The sequence below is a fragment of the Gastrolobium bilobum genome, unplaced genomic scaffold, assembly GCF_033153095.1.
Source record: "Gastrolobium bilobum isolate Gb01-03AN ecotype WA unplaced genomic scaffold, APGP_CSIRO_Gbil_v1 utg18003, whole genome shotgun sequence".
In the NCBI taxonomy this organism is placed as follows: domain Eukaryota; kingdom Viridiplantae; phylum Streptophyta; class Magnoliopsida; order Fabales; family Fabaceae; genus Gastrolobium; species Gastrolobium bilobum.
The window spans coordinates 108,722-117,147 of NW_026895196.1; the positions used below are offsets into that span (position 1 = coordinate 108,722).

Consider the following 8,426-nt stretch of genomic DNA (forward strand, 5'->3'; position numbering starts at 1 on the left):
ATAAGAAGGAAAATTAGACAATAACAAAGTAAGGAAAATTAATGTCAATTACTAATGCAGAGAGATCTTAAAACAATTTTTTATTTCAAATTTTGGCATATAAGTTTTATAGTAGTATTATATTTGTAATACTCTGTATGCATCCTGTTATGTTATTATCCATTATGATATTAAGTGCAGTTACAATCACAACAGTTCATTTGAAAATACGGAAAAAAAAAATTAATAACGTTTACAAGAATCTTTACATTTATAAAACATCCTTATAAAATATTTTATCAACTGTGATCGTAACTAAAACACAAATGCAGAAATATAATTTCAAATGCTTAACTATCATATAACACCTATCTAAGGTAATTAAGTGGTTCCTATAAACCAACAAAGCGTAATTACACAATTTGCTACTTTTCTAACTTGAGGTACCTGTGGTTTTATTTAGACTTCATATAATTCACCTTACTAAAAATAATCAACTTTTTATGTGTTCAACTACTAGACTCTTTTAGCTTTCCAACGAGGTATCACACGTTTCAATTGGAGTTCTATAACTCCGGATACGCTCGTCGTAAGTTGATTCCTCAAAATTGTCAACACTCTTAGAATAGAATACCAAACATCCTTCACGATTTTTGTCACTACAGGAGTTCTACTAATCCAATTGCTCTAAAAGTTTTATACAGTATAGTAGACACCTAGATCTTCAATTTGATATATCATAAGCCTAATTTGATTAAAAAATGAGGGAGATACAATTTTTTTAAAGAGAAACACGAGAGTAGTGCAAAAAATGCCAATTTTGGGCAGTCTTCACTCATTTCTACACACAAGGCTTTCTAGAACTCCTAATTACACCAAATTTTAGGAAAGTATATATGACATCCTAATCTTTAAAATAAGGCAGGCCATGCCTCAATTGGACCATTATGGAGAGAGATATGGTCGCCCAAAGTTAGATGTAAATCTGGCCATATCGTTAGAAATTTTGATAGCTTCTCCTTTGTTTTATTAACTAATCTCAATTTATGCAAGTGTGTTCCATTTATCAAAAGGATACCTAATTGACCATAAGGTGGCACACAAGATTTCAACATACCTTGGTGCTCTTACAACCCTCATTACCAATCACATTGCTTATCATTACTTGATATCTAAGGTATTATCCATAGTTACTTACATCACAAGTCATTATCCATTTCATACACTTTGTCCACTTTCATGCATTCAACAACATTATACCATATTAATCTACAATAGGCCTAAAGCCATTCTATCACATACATCAATATTACATACCAATGTCCTCAATATATCTAATTACATTCTATCACTTTACATCAATATTACATCATTATACCAAAATACCAATGATCCATAATAATTAAACTTAGCTCCAAAATAATACATGAACAAACCCTATGCATGGTATACATCAAATCATGCTATGTCAAACGTTCACGCATTAAGTCTAATATATAACTAGTAATCCCAAAATACAAATACTATATGCATAGTGCACTCCAAAATGCTCCCATCCACAACGTTATGTTGGCCTCTTGCCCAATACTCCTACAGCACCACTATGTGTACCTGAAATGTGAATTCCCAAAACGCGGGATGAGATTTAACAAACTCAGTAAACCACGAGTCCTGGAGGATCACTCCACCCAATGACTCACTCAATGTGCATGCAATGATAATAAATCTGAAGAACAACATACATCATGGCCCGAAGCCAACACGTAAATCAGGCCTGAAGCCAATATGTAAATCAGGCCCGAAGCCAATATGTAAGTCAGGCCCGAAGCCAACTATAACTCCCGATATTTCCTAGAGTGCTCCTCAACAGATAACAATTTTAAGGTAGTAAGGTATCAAACCAACTAGAACTCCCTTATGGAGACCTATCCAGTGGAAGTCCCCACAACATCTATCTACTGGCCAGAGATACATGTAAAAATACCACAACATGCAACACACATGTCAATATGCATGAACATACTCTAACATGCATTATCAGAGATCACAAATCCAACAACTACTCTCAAAGGGCATAATAGAGCACACAAGGGGACTAACCCTAGACAAGAAATTTAACTGGTGAAAGGTTCCTCCGATGCCTCACTTCCTTGCTTCGTAAGAAAGCTCACAACCTTTACTTTTTACAAAATAAATGCCTACCACATGTAGCCATTCAACCTTTACAAGGTGCCATATGATAACCCAATTAGCTATCCAATTAAATACATAATAAAGTAAGCCATTACTTACCAAAATCCTTTAGATTAAGGACCAAAGGCAATCCAAGAAAGCTTCCAAGATCAATGCACTATGATTGGATCCGAGGGAGGAAACCTACATTGATCACACACACACGATCATCAATTAACTTGTAATACAAGTTATAATCAACAACATAACATAGCCCACTCAACTCATCCATGCTTTCGGCCTAAACTCCCCAAAAGGCCTACTTTGTCATCACACCATGACATACCATGATTATAATTAACAACCATTTCCTCCCAATTTTAGAAGTAAAGGTCAAGGGACACACAAGGAAGATCCAAGGGATTTTTCTCACTTTCCATGATTCTGGGTACTCATTTAGGTCCATCCCTAATTAATTCAACACTCTCAACATCAACTCATCAAGCCAAAACACAATTTGCACAATCTTTTCCTAATTTAAGGCCTATGGCCAAAGGGTGCATCACCTAAAGCCCAAATGATTTTCACTTAATTGGCATGCATTAGTCTCTCCTCTAACTCTACCATTTATGATTCAAACAATCCACAATCCAATTACATCATTCTTCAATAACTTGTTTTGCAAGTAATCCATGTTGATCCAATCAAAATTTGCCTAATTTATAATTTCCTATGGCCTTAAAATTTTATTTGATTTTTCTTCACAAGAAATTAATCTAAGCAATAATTATCAAACTCACATGGTCATTCAATACTTCTAACTACCATAACCAACTACGCACATGCTTTAGGTCACAAAATTTCGATCCATATTAAGATGAGAAAGCTTTCTACAAACTAACTCCAAGAAGTCTTAGGGTGAGGTTTCAAGTGTACAACCAACCAAAACAAGCTCCAATGGCTCAAATCACCTCAAAACCGTCCAAGAGAGGTGGGGGATAATCTCTTCACACACTTCTCTTCAAGGAAAACCTACAATTTGAAAGTTGTTCACTAGGTGTTTTGGATGAACTTTGATTTTTAAGGTTTTGTGATTTGGTGGCTAGAATTGATGAAACAAAGCAAGCAAAATCCTTGACCTATGTTTAGTGGAGGCCGCGGGTTCAGTTGGACAAAGAAGGAAGAAGGTGAGTTCAAATCAATTGGAACATGCGCTCTAATACGTACTTAAGTGAGGTGGGTCCCATAAGTGTCACCTCTACTTAAACTTAATGATTTACACTATTAATCACCAATTAATTCATGAACCATCCAATTAGTCCAAATTTTAACATTTACCAAAGACCATTAAATTTATTTTAATAGATGAATCTCCATTTTTTCGGTAATTTGGTGAAGTTATGATTTTACCCCTAGTTATGCAATAGCGACATGTTTTCTCAAAAACAATCAAACTTCACCGAATAATTCCAACAATTATTTTTCTTACTTCTAAATACCTCTTTCAACATATATCCAATCCTAAAACAATATTCTCACTTTTGGGTTTCCTGGTAAAATTATACTGCAATATTTGATCTGGTAAGAATCATTATTCATCAAATTTCTCAAAATGTACCTATCTGTTCCAAATTCCATTCTGAATCCATTTCCAGTATTATTATCATCAAATAAGGTCTAATTTTACCATTTCACATATTAGGGTTACATATTTGTCAAATTGATGTTTTATCCTTCGTGTGTATTTTGACCTAAAACTCATGATTTTCACTAAATACACCCTCTAACCCACAATTTAGTTATTAAAATATATTTCAAATATGTGAGGTGTTATAACATTCACGTGAAAATTATAAAATTAAATAAATTCAAATCCTTAATTCAATTCAAATGTTATATTTATGTAGCAAAAAATTCATACTTTTGTAGTATCCAATCAAAAGATTTTAAATCACAATGACAGATAATAACGAAAACTTGTTAGAATGTACCAATAAAAGAACATTTGTGTAAAATGAAGTTAAATTTCTTTCTTTCTTAAAACTTAAAAAGTTAAACAAAAATGCATTAACGACATAGAGAAACTAATATAGCAGCAGAAATGTAGAATTGAAAAAATAACAGTTAAACCATTTGGAACCTTCACCTTCAAGTCTTCAACAAATTGGAAGTTGGAACCCCTTGATTCTGCTAAAGTGATGATGGGGTGGCTAGGTTTTTTCTTGCATATCTGGTTTTGGGCAATGAGATATGAAGCTCTACACACAAATGAAATTTTGCTGATGTGGTGTGGCTAGGTTTTTTTCTTGGGTTTAGCTGATGGGTTAATGAGTCTTGAGTTTAGAATTTTTTGGACTATGATTAGGGAATATGCCCAAGTAGATAGAGAGGAATTAATATATTGGATTGGTTTGTATTGGATCGATTTTCACCAACCAAACTGATCCAATCCAATTAAAATTAGTGATTTTTTGTTTTGATTTTGATTTTTCGATTAATTCGGTTGTCGATTTTTCAGTTCGGTTATCGCGATATGAATCGATTTAGATCGGTTGACGAACACCCCTAAAAGCAACATTATGAGTTGATAAATGATCTATAGTCATCAATTCTAGTATTGGAGAAGGATACATAAAAAATATGATCATAATTGTGGCTGCAATTGCTTTGACCCAGAAGCTTATAGTTTTGTATCTGCCCTTCCCTTTATATTTGAAAAGAAATTTGAGGGTATCTTTTGTAAACATAAATTTGTGATGTCTACCTCAGGGTTCATCATACACAATTACAAATGAGGATCTTGAGAATTCATGCCTCCATATGAATGATATAAATACTAAAATTTGTCTATGATGTTTGATAATGATTCTTTAATTACGGAAGCTCTTCAATAGTAGAAATTTTTTTTTGTCTTGATCCTTTACTTTCTTGTTTTCTCTTTGATAATGATAAGATACAACTCTTATGGGCAGACCGTAAATGTAACATCCCTTTTATACATACTATGGTACAAGTTCGCCTTAAAACAAAATAATAATAGTGGAACACTTAACATGTGTCACCGTAGCTCTCTTGTAACTACATGACTAAATCCTATTCTTTTATGTGCACAAACTGTTTATTTAACACAAAATGTACAATCTCATAACTGCATAGAATTCATACTTAACAAAACGAACAACATAATATCTGTATATTGGACTAACTAGAAACATCAAACCTGGCTATTCAAAAAAAAGAAAAGAAACATCAAACCTGTAATCCAAAAAACATCCAATACACAATAACCGACATCTTAATACTTGTAACTTTAAGTGTCAATTAACCTTAATACAAACCAATAACGCCAAATAATTTAATTACACAAAACAGTCCAAAAAGCTGAATTTCCACAGCATGAACAGTCTGCACTATAAAATCCAAGAAAAATCATTTTTAAATTAAATTTCTTTGAAATTTTTATATGTTAAACTAGACATGTGTGCCTTTAATTTGCAACAAACCCCACTCAATTTGTAGTTCTACAACTCTAGATATAAATTTTTGAAAACAGGGCAGATTTAAGGTCTTTATGTTCAACGAAAATTAAACCATTTTCAATGATTCAAACTTAATCCATTCAATTCCATACTCATCAAATACCACGAATACATAGCAAAACACAACATATACACATGATTTAACATATATAAAGTCATTCCCGATTCACAAATCTTGAATTAAAATCCATGAAATTAAGCTAAAGGAAGTAGTTAGTTACCTTAAACCACTCTTTTGTGCATATTTCCTCAATTTCCCATCAACAAGACATGAAAACACCTCATTTTCCATGGATGGCTATGAGGTCATAAGAAAAAGAGGAGAAAAGATGAACATGTAAAGCTCTTCTCAAGGATTAAAAGTCATGGTTGTGTTCTACTAATTACAAGGATGATTTTCTTTCAAAGTATCTATGAATTTTAGTGACTAGAAAAGCAAGTTCTCAAGCTCTCAAGACTCCCATGGTGGTCAAAGTTTTTCTATCGAAGAAGTGCAGAATTTTTGCTCTTTAAAAGGAGTAAGAACCGACTTGTATAGTGAGAAGAATATATAGTCTACTTTGTTGATTTTTAAAGCTATTTTCTTTTGATTTGGTGGCTTCCTATTGGTCCACTTTCTTACACACTCTCTTTACTCACTTCTCACCACCTATGATTTGAAGACTTCTAAGACAAGGAGAAATCAGATTTTTTATTAACTAACTATACAACAATTTAACTAGTTAGTTTTTACAATAACTTAGTTATCTTTAATTCTATTGGCTAATTAATTCTATAATTTGTAACATTCTTAACAATTAATCTAAACATCATTAGATTAATATAAAGATATCTTGATTCAATGAAATTTATCACACAATTTAATTATGTCATATAATTCAAGATTAAGACTAGTTTTGCTTACTTTTAAGTCACTTTGACTTATCTCCATTCTTATTGGTTGATTTTCTTTAAACTTTGACCCATTTTTAATTATTAATCTAATCATTATTAGATTAATCCAAGATCATATTGAAACAACCAAATTCTCTAAAGAATTTAATGATAACATCTAATTCAAGTTTTGACCACATCTAGTCTACTTTTCAAGTAATTCATAACTTTCTCTATAATGACATATACGTCCTGAATTCTTTTCATACATATATTCATATACTATATGACTTGCTTGGCATGAAACATATCCCTCTGTATCTCATTATCACAGTTTCCTGATCAATGGATCATTACTTTACATAACTGATCACAATTTCTATAAACACCTCTTGCTCTGCTGAACTCTTGCTTAATTTTCTTATTTAACCCAACTTGATAATTAGGGTTGTTATAGTGTTAATGGAATGAAAGTCACTTTGATGGATTGAACTAAAGATGAGAAACTAGTGAGATTTTGGAGTAAAAATGAGTATATGAAAAATGAGGTCGAAACCCATTCATATACGGCTTTTGTGCATGAGTTACTCTACAAGACCTTGTACTAGAGTAACTCATCCATCGTATCTTTCTCAAGTACGAAAATCACATACTCAGTACTTTGGCCAGTCAATAGTCAAATAGATGTTATGTTTTAGTAAAATGTACATTTTTTTAAATAGTATCAAAATAGGGGAAAATTTTTCAATACTATGGATGTGTCGAACTCGACACTCCCTTTTACTAAAAATGGAAAAAAAAAATTCCATTTTAACTAATATTTTCTTTATAATTTCGTTTAAATCCCAAAAAAACTTTTATCTTTTAATAAATATATACCTACAACTAGGGGTGTAAATGGGCTAGACCGGCCTACAGGGGCCTACAACCTAGTCTATATTAAGCCAGACTTGGCCTATTACAAATAGTAAAATAGAACAGGCATAAATTTTTAAAAAATCTATTTAGAAAACAAGCCATATGCTTTTTTGTACATGTTGGACTTACAAGCCTGCAGGTGAGCCTATATCATATTATTTATTTTAAATAAAATAAACCAAATTATGATTTTAATAATTTTAAATAATAAAGTAATATTATTTTAGTTATACTTTTAAGGGAAAAAGTATCTAATGTTACTTTAGACATCTTTGTCTAATGTTCATCAAAACGACGTCGTTTTGGGGTTGAAAAATTAAAAAATTAGAATGATAAAGACTATTATAACCATGAAATAAATTAATATAACAAAAACACCATGATTTCCGTCCCAAAACGACGTCGTTTTGGTGAACATTAGATAAAGTTATCTAAAGTAACTTTAGAAAACACAAACCCAAATGTTTAATATGCTTGAAGAGGCTAACAGGCCTAGGTCAATGCTTTTATTTTTTAAATATTGGTTAGGTCAGACTTATAATTTGGGGCCTACACAGGCTAAAAGGCCAAGTCAAATCCAATATTTTTTACATAGACCTGACCTATTTAAACCAAAGCCTAGCCTAGCCTAACCTAACCTATTTACACCCTACCAACAACATTTATCCGAAAAGTTTTCTCCAAAATGAGAGCATAATGATAATATTTATTCAGAAAAATATTTCTGCAGTTACTGCAGATAAATTATCTGTATTTACTCCCAAAACGATGTCATTTTGGTGTTGAAATATTAAAAAATTATAATTATAAAGACTATTAGAATCCTGAAATAAATTAAAATTATAAAAATATATTGATTTCTGTCCTAAAACAACATCATTTTAGATTCAATGCAGATAACTTATCTACATTTATTACAGAAAAAACGAATCCATATTTATTTAA

The 8,426-nt window shown here is 31.7% G+C and overlaps 1 long non-coding RNA gene across 1 annotated transcript; it reads right to left on the reverse strand.

Annotated features, from left to right (window-relative positions):
* Positions 1 to 1,270: 1,270 nt before the first annotated feature.
* Positions 1,271 to 6,190, reverse strand: LOC133299185 (uncharacterized). Its single transcript, XR_009749900.1, has 3 exons — positions 5,912 to 6,190; positions 2,272 to 2,355; positions 1,271 to 1,590 (listed from the first exon to the last, which is right to left on the reverse strand). It is a non-coding gene; the product is annotated as an uncharacterized LOC133299185 (long non-coding RNA).
* Between the last annotated feature and the right edge of the window lie 2,236 nt (positions 6,191 to 8,426).